At 38.7% G+C, this 14,014-nt stretch overlaps 1 protein-coding gene across 5 annotated transcripts in view; it reads left to right on the top strand.

Annotated features, from left to right (window-relative positions):
* Window positions 1-417: 417 nt before the first annotated feature.
* Window positions 418-14,014, top strand: part of LOC129738847 (polypyrimidine tract-binding protein 2) — a 595,573-nt gene continuing 581,976 nt past the window's right edge. For 2 of the 5 annotated variants that reach the window (XM_055730255.1, XM_055730239.1), the window contains exon 1: window positions 4,920-5,339. The gene's annotated coding sequence lies outside the window, so the exon portion shown is untranslated. Of the gene's footprint in view, window positions 865-4,919; window positions 5,340-14,014 lie in introns of those variants that run through there. The other 3 variants (XM_055730225.1, XM_055730206.1, XM_055730232.1) reach the window with 3 other exon arrangements.

Genomic DNA, 14,014 nt, shown 5'->3' with positions numbered 1-14,014 from the left:
CAAAACAACAACACCAGCTTTGTCTGGCTGCTGTCATGTGTGTGGGTTTGTGCCCACGTTTGGCATTTGGCAAGGCATTCAACCGCGTTGGTGTGGAAAAGGCCAATTTTCCAATCGAAGGCCTGTCTGTGCGGCTCCTAGCGTTCCTTTCCTAGCTCGAAATTTGTTACTGTGTGAGTATAGTATGAGAAAAATGTTCTGGAGCTGGGAAATGCGAGTATAGAGTATTAGATGCGGGCACCAGGTGCAGCAAGTTCTGTCAAAATTTTGAAGGGAAAATCCTTGCACACGTACAAACCAAAAGTATAGCTGTTGCGGGAGCTCTCCGATAGAAGGCTTTTAACTTTTCCTCCACGGATTTGTCCGAGAGAGAGACTGTGTGTGTGCTGGCCCATGTTGTTGTGTAGCAGAGTCAAGTGCAGGAATCGTTTTTTGGCCTAGGCCTAGAGCTAGCTAGAAGTTGTGCTACGTGCCATCCGCGAAAATCAAAACTTCCGCTCGTTAGTTTCCGGAAACGGTTGATGTGTAGTTTTTCCGAACCCTTTGGATCAAAAGTCTAACGGTGAAAGGTACCCGAGAAGAATTATCATCGCAATTTTTGTCCCGGTAAAGTTAGTTCCTGTGTTGCGAAACCGAAAATTTTCCCCCATATTTTTCGCGTTCCGTCTGTCGGGGTACAATCGAGTTTACATTTCCGTTTTGGCGACAGTGATCCGAGCTTGGACTGTCCCGTTGAGGTGTTCGTTCAGTATCCGTGATCAGCAAAAATTTCGCATAAGGAACAAACAATTTAAAAATAGATTCCATCATCCTTCGGAAACGAAGTGGAAAAATCACATATCAAAAGTGCAGGGCCATTCACCAGTAAGTAATCGGTATAGGTGGCACAAGTCAAGCCAGAAAGTGTGGGAGTGCGGGTGGAAAATCCTTTCCCATCCATGTCTGTTCGATAAGCGCCATGGCAAGGCTGTAGTAGTGCCGTTTGTGTCGGAAAACCACAGTGTGTCGGGTGCTTGGTGCAAAAATTGCGTTAGTGTTGGTGCTGTCCCAGTGAAAACTGTGAAATCAACAGGAGAATCGACCCCAGTTTTGTTTTCCCCGTGAGCCTACTTTGTGTTGAAGGAGAACGGGCAGATTGATTCCGTTGCTTAAACGTTGCTGTAAAGATAGAATCGCCATATTGTGATCAAAGTATTCCGATCAAAACAAATCTTTGTCAAGTAATCTGGAACAATGTGAAAGATAAAAGATGTTATCGGTATCGAAACACGATTTTGCGAAACAGATGTTTCAACCGTGCTATGGAATTTGCGTTGCCCGTATTTTTTGTATTCCCTACACTAACGATTACCAATCGATGTAACGAAGTGACAACAATAATAGCAGCAGTAGGGAAATTTTGTACGGGAGCTTCCACTTCCATGCGCGTTATCTTGGCAGAACAGTGATGCCAGAGCTTTAGGCAGCGAAAAGCTTTTTTTATGAAGTGATTAATCACCGTAATTTTGGTTTGATACTTAATTTATCATCCTAATTGGCGAAAAATGATGTCCGACTTGAGATAATGAAATTTTATAGACAGATAGAAAGTTGTTGAAAGACCATTGTTGAAGCTGTATCGAAATTGATGCTAATTTTGTAAGAGCCTTCCCCCTTATTTTGAAAATGGGTGGATCATTCAGTTAAATAAATGCACGTGTTATGCGATATCCTGATGGTGGGGAAATTTTTAACAAAATCAGTACAAATTTGTCCAAGTTGTTTCCTATTCCATGTTGGTTTTATATGGGAACCCTTCCTTCCTCAAGTTGATAGAGATGTCAACTACTATACAAACCCTCCTTGTCCCATTAAACTCCGAATACTTAAACCCGTTTCAACAGATGGTTTCACAAAAACCTTCTTGTTTGTGTATGAGAGGGTTTCAATACAAAAAGTCATCCAATTGTATTGAAAATTGTTTGTTTTCTCAACTTGACACAATAAGTTGACTTTTTTGTCATAACTTGTTTGTAAATCAATTCCCATAAAAAAAGCCTTGAAAATTGTTCGTTTTCAAAGCGGGAAAAATCATTATCTAAATATCTCGCGTGAGCTTTCATTACATCGTATGAAACAAATTGTAAACAAACAGTTTTATTGCAAAAATACAAAAACTGACATAAACTAGTTGCAACTTTTTACCATTTAGAATATTTGTAGTCTGGACAACATATTCTATATGTCAGATATAAATTTTAAAGTTGTTATGATCTTTTGCAGCAGTTTTCTGTAAATTCTTAAGATGTTTCATACGACGTAATGAAAGCTCTCGCGAAATATATTAAAATGAATGTTTGTCTGTCTGTCTGTTCCCTATAGACTTCAAAACCACTGAACCGATCAATGTGAAATTAGGTATGCAAGAGTTTTCGGGGTCGTAGATGGTTTCTAAAATACTTTCAGAGCGCTCCGACTTTAAGGAAGGGGGTCTCCCGAACAAAAATAATAAAAATATGACACAATTCGAACAATTTTTGGAAACTACTGAACCGATAAACGTGAAATTTGGTGTGTAGCCGTTTTTAAGACCGAGAATGGCTTTTATGCTACTTTCAGGCCTCTCCAAATCCGAAAAGAGAGGGCTTCCATACAAAATTAACAGAAATTTAACAAATTTCAAACAATTTCCGGAAACTACTGAACCGATCAACGTGAAATTTCGAGTGTAGCTGTTTTCAAGACCGGGAATGGTTTCGAAAATACTTTCAAACTCTTAAAAAATTCAAAGGGGGGGGGGGGGGGGTTTCCCATACAAAATAAACAAATTTTGCCAAAATTAAACGAACTTTTTTACGTAATGATATGGTTAAACGAATTTACAGTTAAATTTTAACAAAATTTGGTGATATATTACACTACACTACAAATATTACAATAAAAATACCTAATAATTATTAGCAAAACCAATGTCTTAGTGTTTTGATAAAGTTTGGCATACTCTTGATTTTGTACAAATTTGCCTTTATTTAAATACTCCTACTTTAAAAAGGAGCGTTTTTCTATTTAAAGCTTTTTATTCATTGTATTGAAGATCTCTCCTATTTTTCTTCTTAAGGGTGACTCCTTCATTATGAAGTTTCATTTTACGTTGAGAATCAAGATAATCTAGAAGCTCATATGACATGAAAAATAGTTCGTTTTTGAATAATGTTGAAATTCAATTTAAAAAGAAGATTATTTTAATTATAATGATTTTAATGATCTTATTTTTTTTTCATGGAAGGGGTAGCAAACTACACCGGGTCAGCTAGTTCACAATAGATAATTTTGCATTGTAAAAACTGGCATGTGTACGCAATCTCATGAATATCACATGAAAATGGCTGAAATTCTATCGTTTTTCTTTGAATTTTGTATGGGAGCAACCCGTATCAAAAGCGAGAGGGGTCATTCTGCTTAATGAATCAACTTCTTATGTCAAATCATGCTTGTGAACCAATTTTCATAAAATCACCTGAAAATTGCCAGAGTTGTGCCATTCTTCATGTTAATTTTGTATGGGAGCCCTCTTCCCATAAAATGTGAATATCTTGAAACTATTGTACAAACCATCTTTGGCAAAAAAAAAATCCCTCGGACATGTCATTCTGACTACCCGATTAAACGTGATGATATTTCTAGGAAAACGCCTCCATTTTGATATATCTATGCAGACGTTCCAAGCAAAATTGTCCCATGTGAAAAAACGTGCAAACGAGAAAAACGCGATTAAAATTTCAGCTATATTTCCTCATACTAATAATTCACCGACAGTTTTTTCGTAGTCAACAGTTCAAGTTAATCATTTTACAATGTTTTCTTCCAAAAGAAAATCACATTTCCCACAACAAACGGAAAATTAGAGCCAAAAATGCTTCGTTCTACGAAAAACTTTCACACGGCTACCCTTTTTCTATCATTTTAAAAGCTCGTATAGTTTCTGTTTCACCCAAATAATTTGAGAAATACGTTCCTCTTTGTTTATAAAAATGTATAGTAGAGTATTTATCTTGTGGTTAATGCTTACCGAAAAGTGTTGGTGAAAGTTTTTCTAAATAAATCATCAATTTTAGTATTCTTTTTGGTGAATAACATTATATTCGACAGTTTAAACTCATCTTAAGAGACTTTTTTGATAAAATTTAGAAATATCAACATAGAGACAACCACCTTGTTGAAAATGACCAAAAAGTCACATGAGACAGTTTTGCTTGGAACGGCAGTAATAAGAAAAGATAAGATTCGAAAAAGTGACAAATACGAAGGTAAATTTTTGGAAATTCTTAAAGAACGTAACATTGATACTAATAAATCAATGGTTTTTCAAATTTCAATTCTAATTATGCGAATAAGCTAAACATTTAAAGCTTTTATAAATAAATCAATCAAAGAAAATCCAATTTTGGCAACCTTGCCATGCGAAAAGCACCCAAAAGCACCAACCACCCCTCGATCCCGTCGTGAAAATCACGCGCACCCTTCTCCCAACAGGCTACACACCGTGGTATTGGTGCCATCCGGGGGCACACGTAATTTTTGACACAAGCAACAAGCGGCAACATAATTTTCCGATACTCACCCCCCTCCAGCCAGCACCCTTTTTGCATTTGACCGATACTTTTCCGCTCCCTCCCCTTTCCATTCACGAAAACTGTTTTGCTTCTACCCTTTCAAACGGTGACCCTTTTTTTCTTCTTCCTGCACTTCCACTCGAGAAAATAGTGAGCAAACGACGGCGAGGGAGTGGGAGAGAGCGAAACCGAAAGTGCAAATTCGAGCTGTTTCTTTGATCGCAAATCAGCTCTCTAGCAGTCGTCGTCGAATAAACGGTTTTTTCGTTTCGTGTAGTTTTCGCCCGATTTCGCAAGTAGTAGGCTTTGACTTTCGGTTTTCAAAGAAATTTCAGTCTTTTCAAACGTGCTGCACGTGTTTCGGGTCAAGGGAAGTGAAAACTTTTTCGGAAAAGTGAAGCGATTTCGGTGGATTTTTCAGAAGTGGACTTTCCTCTCGGCTTGCGAAAATCGGCCCCCGTCGACGGATGTGTGCGTTTTTTGTGTACGTCGGAGTGTTAGTGCGATAAAGTCCTTAAGGTTTTTCCCCGGCTGAGAGTAGAAGCAACAAGAAACTTCTGGCGGAAAGCGCAACAGCCAGCAGCAGCGTTTTTTTTTGTCTCGTGTCCCCACCGGGAGTTCACGTGCTAGAACGGCTATCCAGGAGCCAAGGAAAATCAACAACAAACAAGAAGCAAACTGCTCCTTGCGCGTGGAGTCCTTGTCGTGTAACGTGACACCACTTTCGGTCCTGGGCCGGGTGTATTGGTAAGTCCTTTGGCTTTGTTCTAGATTTTATTTTCATCATTTTCATGCTTTTTACGAAGGTACCTATACATTCGGTTGTTAGTTTTTCCTTTATGATGTCACACGCTGATTAGCTTTGTTAGCTCTAACCTGTTCGTCGTCAAGGCCGTAAATTATTAATCATGGCATGCTTAGTTCGATCCCCCGCATGAGTTTTTCCTTCATGCCGAAATAATCACTCCCAAACGCAAGGCCTGCTTACCCTAATTCCAAAATCGACAATGGCTACAGCAAAATTTGGAGCAATCCCCATCTGTTTGTTTGTGTTGGTGCAAGGATTTATCTCCATCCATCCAGCAGTTTCAGATTGCCCGTCCGGAAAGGATAGAAAGACTGGAAATGAGTATGTAGCTACCTACCACATGTTGAGTGATTTTTCCACTGATGGATGAAGCTCACCTTTCTGATGACACCACCAATCCCCCTCAACTGGTGGGTCATCATTCCCTTCTAGGTCACGGAAGACTTGGACTGATCCGCCGCGTAGAAATCTAGACAAAATTTTCGCGGATCCTGAACGCAGAGGGGGAGGTGGCATTAGGGGCAGATTGGTTTTGCTCACTTTTGAATCGGGCCGATCCAAGCTTGGTTGTCCCCAAAATGAACAAACAAGCCTACACGCAAAGTCGTCTTCGGCGAGGGATGACACATCATCCCGGTTTGATAATTTTTCACCTGATGATTATAGTTCGGCCGATGACGGTTCCTCTTTGTAGAAGTGGGAAGCACACCAAAGTTGTTTGTGAACAGGCCTTCGGGTGGAAAAGTTTGCCTTGAGTAAATTTCATTTCCTCGAATTAAATATATACAGACCTTAAAATGACTGACACCATGTAGATGGCACTAAGGAGTTTGCATTTTGGAATTCAAAAATAAAAAAATGTCCAGCGAACCGGGTATATCGAAAAAAAACTGGAAATGCTTCCATGACTTGTACATTCCTTAGCGTATCGATTAGATAAAGAGTAATATATTTAGATTCAAAATTAGTATAGCTTCCTGAAAAAAAATCTATATTACAAAAAGTATATAAAAAACAAAACTAACCAAAATGCCTGACAATTAATTAGTCCCAAAAGCAGCTTCAGCAAACGCACTGGTGCGATGCAAGATTGTCATAAAATACCTCGTAACCGGTCACCGGAATCGAATGTAAAACTAAACGTTCCGAATGCTCCATTTGAAACCATCAATTTCGTGTTAGTTACAGTTGTCATTACGCCATTTAACTAGACAGCATATGGATCGGGTAGGGTAGGTCCCATCCCAGAAACCACACGTCGTCGTCGTCATCATCCCGGCAGCCGAATGTCATAAGATAACATTCCGGAACGAGTCATTAGTCACGTTCGCTGCACGCAAATGAGCTCACAGATTTTGCTAGGACCTTTTTTCATGGTTTTTTTTTTCGTCTTTTCTTGTTTGTTTCTAGCTATTCATTCTCGCATCAAATGAACCATGTCAAATTGCAAAAAAGCTTTCCGGAACACGTGTGAAAGTGTTCCAGAAATAATACCTTTTCGGTCATTAGACAAGTTCTTGTTCCCCAGAGTGTAGTTCCATTTTGCATGTAAGGATGAATATTTCATACCGATAACGATATTTTTTAAAAGGTAAAAGGTAGCACATCTCCAAATGATGGATTCGAAGGAAGCATTCGACAACGGTCCAGGAGCTCGGGTGAAAGAGTTTGCTGGGGCCTAAAATATTTATCGAATCAATTTTCTACCCGATAGCTGTCAGTTACTTTTCCATCGGCATAAACAGCCTTTCACATCGTTCACCCCTAAGTCAAGAGTCCACCTGATGGACGAACCAGAAGCAGCTTCAACTGGGATGGGACGAAAAAAGCAACCGTTATCACCAGAATCGAATCGGAAATGGTGCTGCCCCGGGTGAACTTTCCGGATTATCTCTCCTTCGGCCGAGAAAATGTCAGTTTCACCTAAGCACTCAGCCACACGCACACACCCACCTAGGCAAACCTTGGAAACTGGTCCTTCGAGCCAGCTATAGTAGTTGGAAAGATTCGAACTGATGGACCAAGAAGTATCTCCAAGGGTTGTTCTCTGTATTCTAAACAGTTCGGGGGCTTATCGATGATGGTGATGATGATGATGATAATGCCGACGGGTCACGACAGCAAATGATGCATTTCACCTGTACGGTCATCTGACAGACAGGACCCATCAGGTCAAATGTTGTTGCGAGAACCTCCGGATGCCTGAAGCTGGAGAGAGGGCGCTCCAGAATCGATGACACGTTCATCAGAAAATTGTCCATTGATACTCGAAGTGGATGTGGAACGCAAAATACACAATGGCCTAAACCAATCCTGTGGGGTTCTGATCAAAATGATATATCCCCCTGAAAAATCCAGTAACTGGACAGCCTTTTCGGTATAGTTAGAAACAAAATTATATTTTTATCCCTCGTAACCGTTGCCAAAAGTATTTTTAACTTCATTCTATAGACCAATGAATAGCTCTCTTAACTAATTCGAAATTTTGAAAAAAAAGTCCGGTCCGGCCCGGTTGCCCGGATTTCATTGATTTATTCACTTTATTTGCCAAAACAAACCAACAAAATTATGTGTTGCATTTTTTTTCTTATTCGTACAATACGGAATGTTTTAGCAACTTTTATAAAAATAACCATGAAAAGTTTTTTGGAAGCCTAAATACGATTAAAAATCTACTGATGAGTTTTGATTGAAGATTTGTTTCTTGAATTTTGTTGAGTAAATCCTGGGTTTCGACCAAGTTTGCCCAGATTTTTAACCGACAATTTACAATTGAATGCCCGAATTTTGCCAGGTTTTGATAAAATAACTCAGATTATTCTGGACCGAATACGTGCTGAAAAAAATTTGGGAACCTTATTTTAGATACTTCAAGATGTTGTTGCAAAACAAAACTATCAAAACAAAATTCTGAGATTTTGACTCATTTTAAAAGAGATTCTCTCAAAGCTAACTCATCTGTATGTCGACGTCAAACTTATCTTCATAAGATAGAAAATAAAATTAGAAAGAGAAAAAAACAACACAAAAAAGGCTAGAAAAACAAAAGTATACTTTTGAAAAACTAAAATAATACCGGAACTATCAATTAATAGACTTGGAAGAATTAAAAAAAATTAAAAAACTTAAAAGACTTTAAAGCCTAAAAAACTTGAAACGCTTAAAAGACTAGATAGACTAAAAAAACTAAAAAAAACTAAAAAGTCTGGAAAAAGACTAAGAAGACTTAAATTACTGAAAAGACTCAAAAGACTTAAAAGACTGAACGACTAAAAAGACTAAAAAGAATTAAAAAGACTTAAAAGACTAAAAAGACTTGAAAGACTAAAAAGACTTCAAAGACTTAAAAGACGAAAAAGACTAAAAATACTAAGAGACTAAAAACACTAAACAGACTTAAAAGACTTAAAAGACTTATAAGACTAAAAAGACGAAAAAAAAGTAATAGACTAAAAAGACTTGAAAGACTTAAAAGACTTGAAAACTTAAAAGACTACAAAGACTAAAAACACTAGAAAGACTAAAAAGACTAAAAAGACTAAAAAGACTAAAAAGACTTGAAAGACTTGAAAGACTTGAAAGACTTGAAAGACTTGAAAGACTTGAAAGACTTGAAAGACTTGAAAGACTAGAAAGACTTGAAAGACTTGAAAGACTTGAAAGACTTGAAAGACTTGAAAGACTTGAAAGACTTGAAAGACTTGAAAGGCTTGAAAGACTTGAAAGGCTTGAAAGACTTGAAAGACTTGAAAGACTTGAAAGACTTGAAAGACTTGAAAGACTTGAAAGACTTGAAAGACTTGAAAGACTTAAAAGACTTAAAAAACTTAAAAGACTAAAAAGACTTAAAAGTCTTAAAAGACTAAAAAGATTTAAAGACTTAAAAGACTAAAAAGACTTAAAAGACTAAAAACACTAAAAAGACTTAAAACACTAAAAAGATATAAAAGATTTAAAAGACTTAAAAGACTGAAAAAACTCAAAGACTTGAAAGACTTAAAGAATAAAAAGACTTAAAAAACTTAAAAGACTAAAAAGACCAAAAAGACTATAAAAACTACAAAGACTAAAGAGACTTAAAAAACTAAAAGGACTAAAGAGACTAAAAAGACTAGAAAGACTAAAAAGACTCAAGAGACTGCAAAAACTAAAAGACTTTTAAAACTTAAAAGACTAAAATGACTAAATAGACTAAAAAGACTAAAAAGACTAAAAAGACTAAAAAGACTAAAAAGACTAAAAAGACTAAAAAGACTAAAAAGACTAAAAAGACTAAAAAGACTAAAAAGACTAAAAAGACTAAAAAGACTAAAAAGACTAAAAAGACTAAAAAGACTAAAAAGACTAAAAAGACTAAAAAGACTAAAAAGACTAAAAAGACTAAAAAGACTAAAAAGACTAAAAAGACTAAAAAGAACAAAAAGACTAAAAAGACTAAAAAGACTAAAAAGACTAAAAAGACTAAAAAGACTAAAAAGACTAAAAAGACTAATAATACTAAAAATACTAAAAATACTAAAAAGACTAAAAAGACTGAAAAGACTGAAAAGACTGAAAAGACTGAAAAGACTAAAAAGACTTAAGAGACTAAAAAGACTGAAAATAATAAAAAGACTAGAAAAATTAAACTTGACTAGACTAGACTAGACTTGAAAGACTAAAAAAGACTAAAAAGACTAAAAAAACTAAAAAGACTTAAAAGACTTAAACGACGAAAAAGACTAAAAAAACTGAAAAGACTAAAAAGACTAAAAAGACTAAAAAAAAGACTAGAAAGACTAAAAAGACTAGAAAGACTAGAAAGACTAAAAAGTCTAAAAAGACTAAAAAGACTTAAAAGACTTAAAAGACTTAAAAGACTAAATAGACTTAAAAGACTAAAAAGACTAAAAAGACTAAAACGACTAAAAAGACTAAAAAGACCAAAAAGACTAAAAAGATTAAGAAGAATAAAATACTGGAAAGACTAAAAAGCTTTAGAAGACTTAAGGCTGATGTCATGCTGAAACAACTAGCAACGCAACGCAACGCAACGTTCCAATAAGATTGCGTTGCATTGCATTGGTATGTCATGCTGGCGCGACCTGTCACTTTGAAATTCCCTACAAATCATCACTTCTCTACATCTGATAATGCTTTGAATCGTCTCCTTTCTTTCCGGAGCCATCAAAAACTCATCAAATCACGACCCGGATTGCAAGAATGCCGAAATTTGAACCGACAAAATTCCTTGTTTTTTTGCCGGAACTAAGAATTCATGAAAATTTTCTCGCCGATAAAGATAGTTTTTAGTTTATTATCACAAGTTCGGACAGATCTTCGTACTATTGTGCTTAAAACCCGGAATCACTGCTTCAAATCGAGAAAAAACAATGTTCCTATTGAATTTCCTACTAGTCGCGCTACTAAACACATTGGCATCAGATTGGTCGCGCTACACCAAGCGACCAGTATGACAGGTCTGCGCGATTTCCATGGAGATCAAATGAGAGCTGGTTAGTCGTGTGAACGTTGCGTTGTAGGTCGCGTTGCTAGTTGCTTCAGCATGACATCAGCCTAAGACGACTTTAGGTACGACGTTTCGAATGTCTTCAACAACACCAGCTGGCAAGAAAATTCAAAATACTTTACAAGATGCACGTTTCCAATACTTAGCATAGGTTTAATACAAAGCATATTTGTAATTCAGATCAATCACAACTGGCCTGGCCATGGCGCTCTAATCTTAATGTTTATCCTTCTTATTCACGACAAAACAACGTTAGTTTAAACTGGACTGACGAGATCTGTGCCATTATTAGATGTCTTTTAAGTTTTTTTTTCCATTTTTTTTTTCTTCTGTTCATATGTTGACTTGACCAAAATAATGTTATAATCCTCTAACATATTTGTGTTTTGGATGCCTCTCTTCATTGAAATCTTTATTTTTCCTTAAAGGCGCTAGAGTTGAAAAATTTCCAACTGGCCTGTTTCCTTTGTTACCGAAACAACTTCTAATTTCAAATAAATTTGAATTCACCATTTTAAATATTTATAAACTAGCACTCCAGCAGCCGGACGGGGGGCTGCTGGTGATTTATCAAACACAAACATTAGAATATTACTCTTTCTCTTCTCGGAATCGGAAAAAGCCCTGGATCTGATGGTATCAATCTTCGGAGTTGAGTCGGCCCATTCCTTCAACACAAGTTCGGATGAAACTTGATTTGATATGCTAACAAATCCAAAAAAAAATCATTAAAAAAAGAAAAAAAAATCACACAAAACCAACAGCGCATTTTTCAAGTTTCAATTCCAACTCTAATAAGTCTTCCGTTGTTTGCACACGAATATACATATGTCGGTCGGAAATCTTTTTTACCCAATTATTTCGGTTGGTACCGAGAACTTATTTTTTTTTTTTGACTTCCTTTCTTGGTTTCACTCCGAAGAATGTATGCTTTTTCTCCCTTGAATGCGGGTCCGTTACGCCGACCTATCGTTCTGTGTGCGTATCCGCCGCGATTTTCGCCCCGAAATGCATACATCAATTTCCGGCCCGTATTTTCCCCGCACCACCGATAATGGTTTCCACCTGAGTGGAAATTTCTGCGAAAAGGGAACCAAAAATTACAAAAACGCAGGGTACAAAGAACCATGGACCATGGCCGGGATGGTTCGTTTTTCATCGGCGAAGGTACTACCTTGGTACATTCCTACATCTGGATGGATACTCTTTTCAACGAATGTGGCGAAGGGGGAAAAATCCGGGCTTCGAAAAAGTTACGTACGCCGCATCCCGTGGAAGTGCGCCACGGTACAAGATTACATTAATTATTAACGTAGTGAGGAAAAAAGTTTGGTTCGCGTCGGTGTACGCTTTTTTCTGTTATTTTTGTTCCAAACCCTCTCGAAATGATGTTTTCCGCCAATCCTAGCCGGGGCTCAACTTTCAACGAGAAAGGGAGATGGGGGGCCGGAGGGTTGGTCGCCTCAAAGTTTGTTTTTCAGAGATTCCTGAAAGTCGGGAACATTGTTGCCGGTGTGCTGTTTTTTTCAGAAATGGTTGATTGGATGTCCTAGCTTGCGGAAAAACACGAATGTTTCGCAGTTTAATTATTGTTTTAACTTTTTTTCTCTTGAGAAGCTGCTGTAGGAGTTCGATACCCTTCTGGAAGCTTCTTAAGACAATAGGTTGAATTTTTGGATTTTGAATAGTTCCCCTCGTCCCGTAGCTTGGGTTCGTTTTCCGAATGTACTGGACTCATAATTGATGTTAATGGCACATCCGGATTTTTCAAGTCTTCTCGTTCTTCTCAATCTCTGACCTCGACACATAAATGCTCGAGACATAATGCGAATGTACAGTGTAGGCCGACCACCTGTACGCTTATTCTGCCTTTGAGGCAAAGATAGTTCTGTTAGCTTGAGTCCCTTTATCTTCCAGACGTCCGTAGCTGAATTAGTGTCTCCACTCATTTGTCGAAGCACGCCTACACAGGGTTATATCTTGTTGAACATCGAGCTTCGACAGCCACCATGATTTTTCCGCGTCGGCCTTTACGTTGGGCTGGGCAACGATTTTTGTAGTGCCCCGGTTCGCCACACCCGAAGCAAATTATCTTCTCCACCTTTCGAGCCTTCATCGCTGAGTTTGGTGCTGAATTTCTTGTTGGTAAGTCCCCTGGACCTTGAATGCTAGCTCTGCGTCCAGGAACACTCTTTTCAGCTCCAGTATCGGTTTCGCGCAAAGGTCCGCAATCGGTAGAACGGTCAAAGCCCCTTTTACGTGATTGTAGTCGTTGGGAACAGCGGAGATCAGCTCGTGGACCTTTTCATCCGCCGGGATGTTCGCACCCCATGTGCTAGAGCTCCCGAACGATCAGATCGTATTCCTCAAATAAATGACGCAACGATCTGATGTTTCTCCGATGTTTGAGGTCATGGAACCTGTCGCGCATCGCTATCCAAGAATATGTACCAACGCGCTGGTAGATCTTCACCAAGATGTCCATGGCCTCCTTCGCATATCGTACCCCGATTATGCGGTTCAGGACGATGTTGTTGACGGCCATCACGATCTCGTGCAGTGCCTCGGAGTCCTCGTTTTTGCGCTTCCGGAGGGCTACTAGGCGCCGTTCCTCCTCTGCGGGCTCATTCATCGGAATGGCGCAGTCGTCTTCCTCAGGAGTTCGCACCATGGTGTGAATGAGGTTTTTAGCAACAAATCGGCGCTCAATCTTCCACTTCCATGCTGCGAAGGTCTCCTCCCGGCCATCGAAAAGGAAGTCACGCATGCTAGCCGCAGCGTGACTGGTGACGACATCAAGAGTACCCCTCTCGGAAGACAGCTTTCCGCGGGCTGGGCAACTGGCGGAGTCGAGAGTAACTCTCTCGGAAACCGACCATTCCCGGGCTCGTTCCTTGGGTGCTGGTTCCTCCGAATTTCTGGTAGACTTCGCTTCCTTCTTCGGGACCTGGGTTTGGGACATCTTGGCTGACCACCTCGGACATCGACTGATTCTTGGATGACTCCTTCGGACCTTGGCTGACCTCTTCTGACCTTTGGATGACCTCGTGCGACCTCTTCGGACCTCTGGCTGGCTGGAATGCTCCTGGACTCGCTAACCGCAAG

Source organism: Uranotaenia lowii, chromosome 1 (genome assembly GCF_029784155.1).
Source record: "Uranotaenia lowii strain MFRU-FL chromosome 1, ASM2978415v1, whole genome shotgun sequence".
Classification (NCBI taxonomy): Eukaryota; Metazoa; Arthropoda; class Insecta; order Diptera; family Culicidae; genus Uranotaenia; species Uranotaenia lowii.
This window is presented reverse-complemented; position numbering and strand designations above follow the sequence as displayed.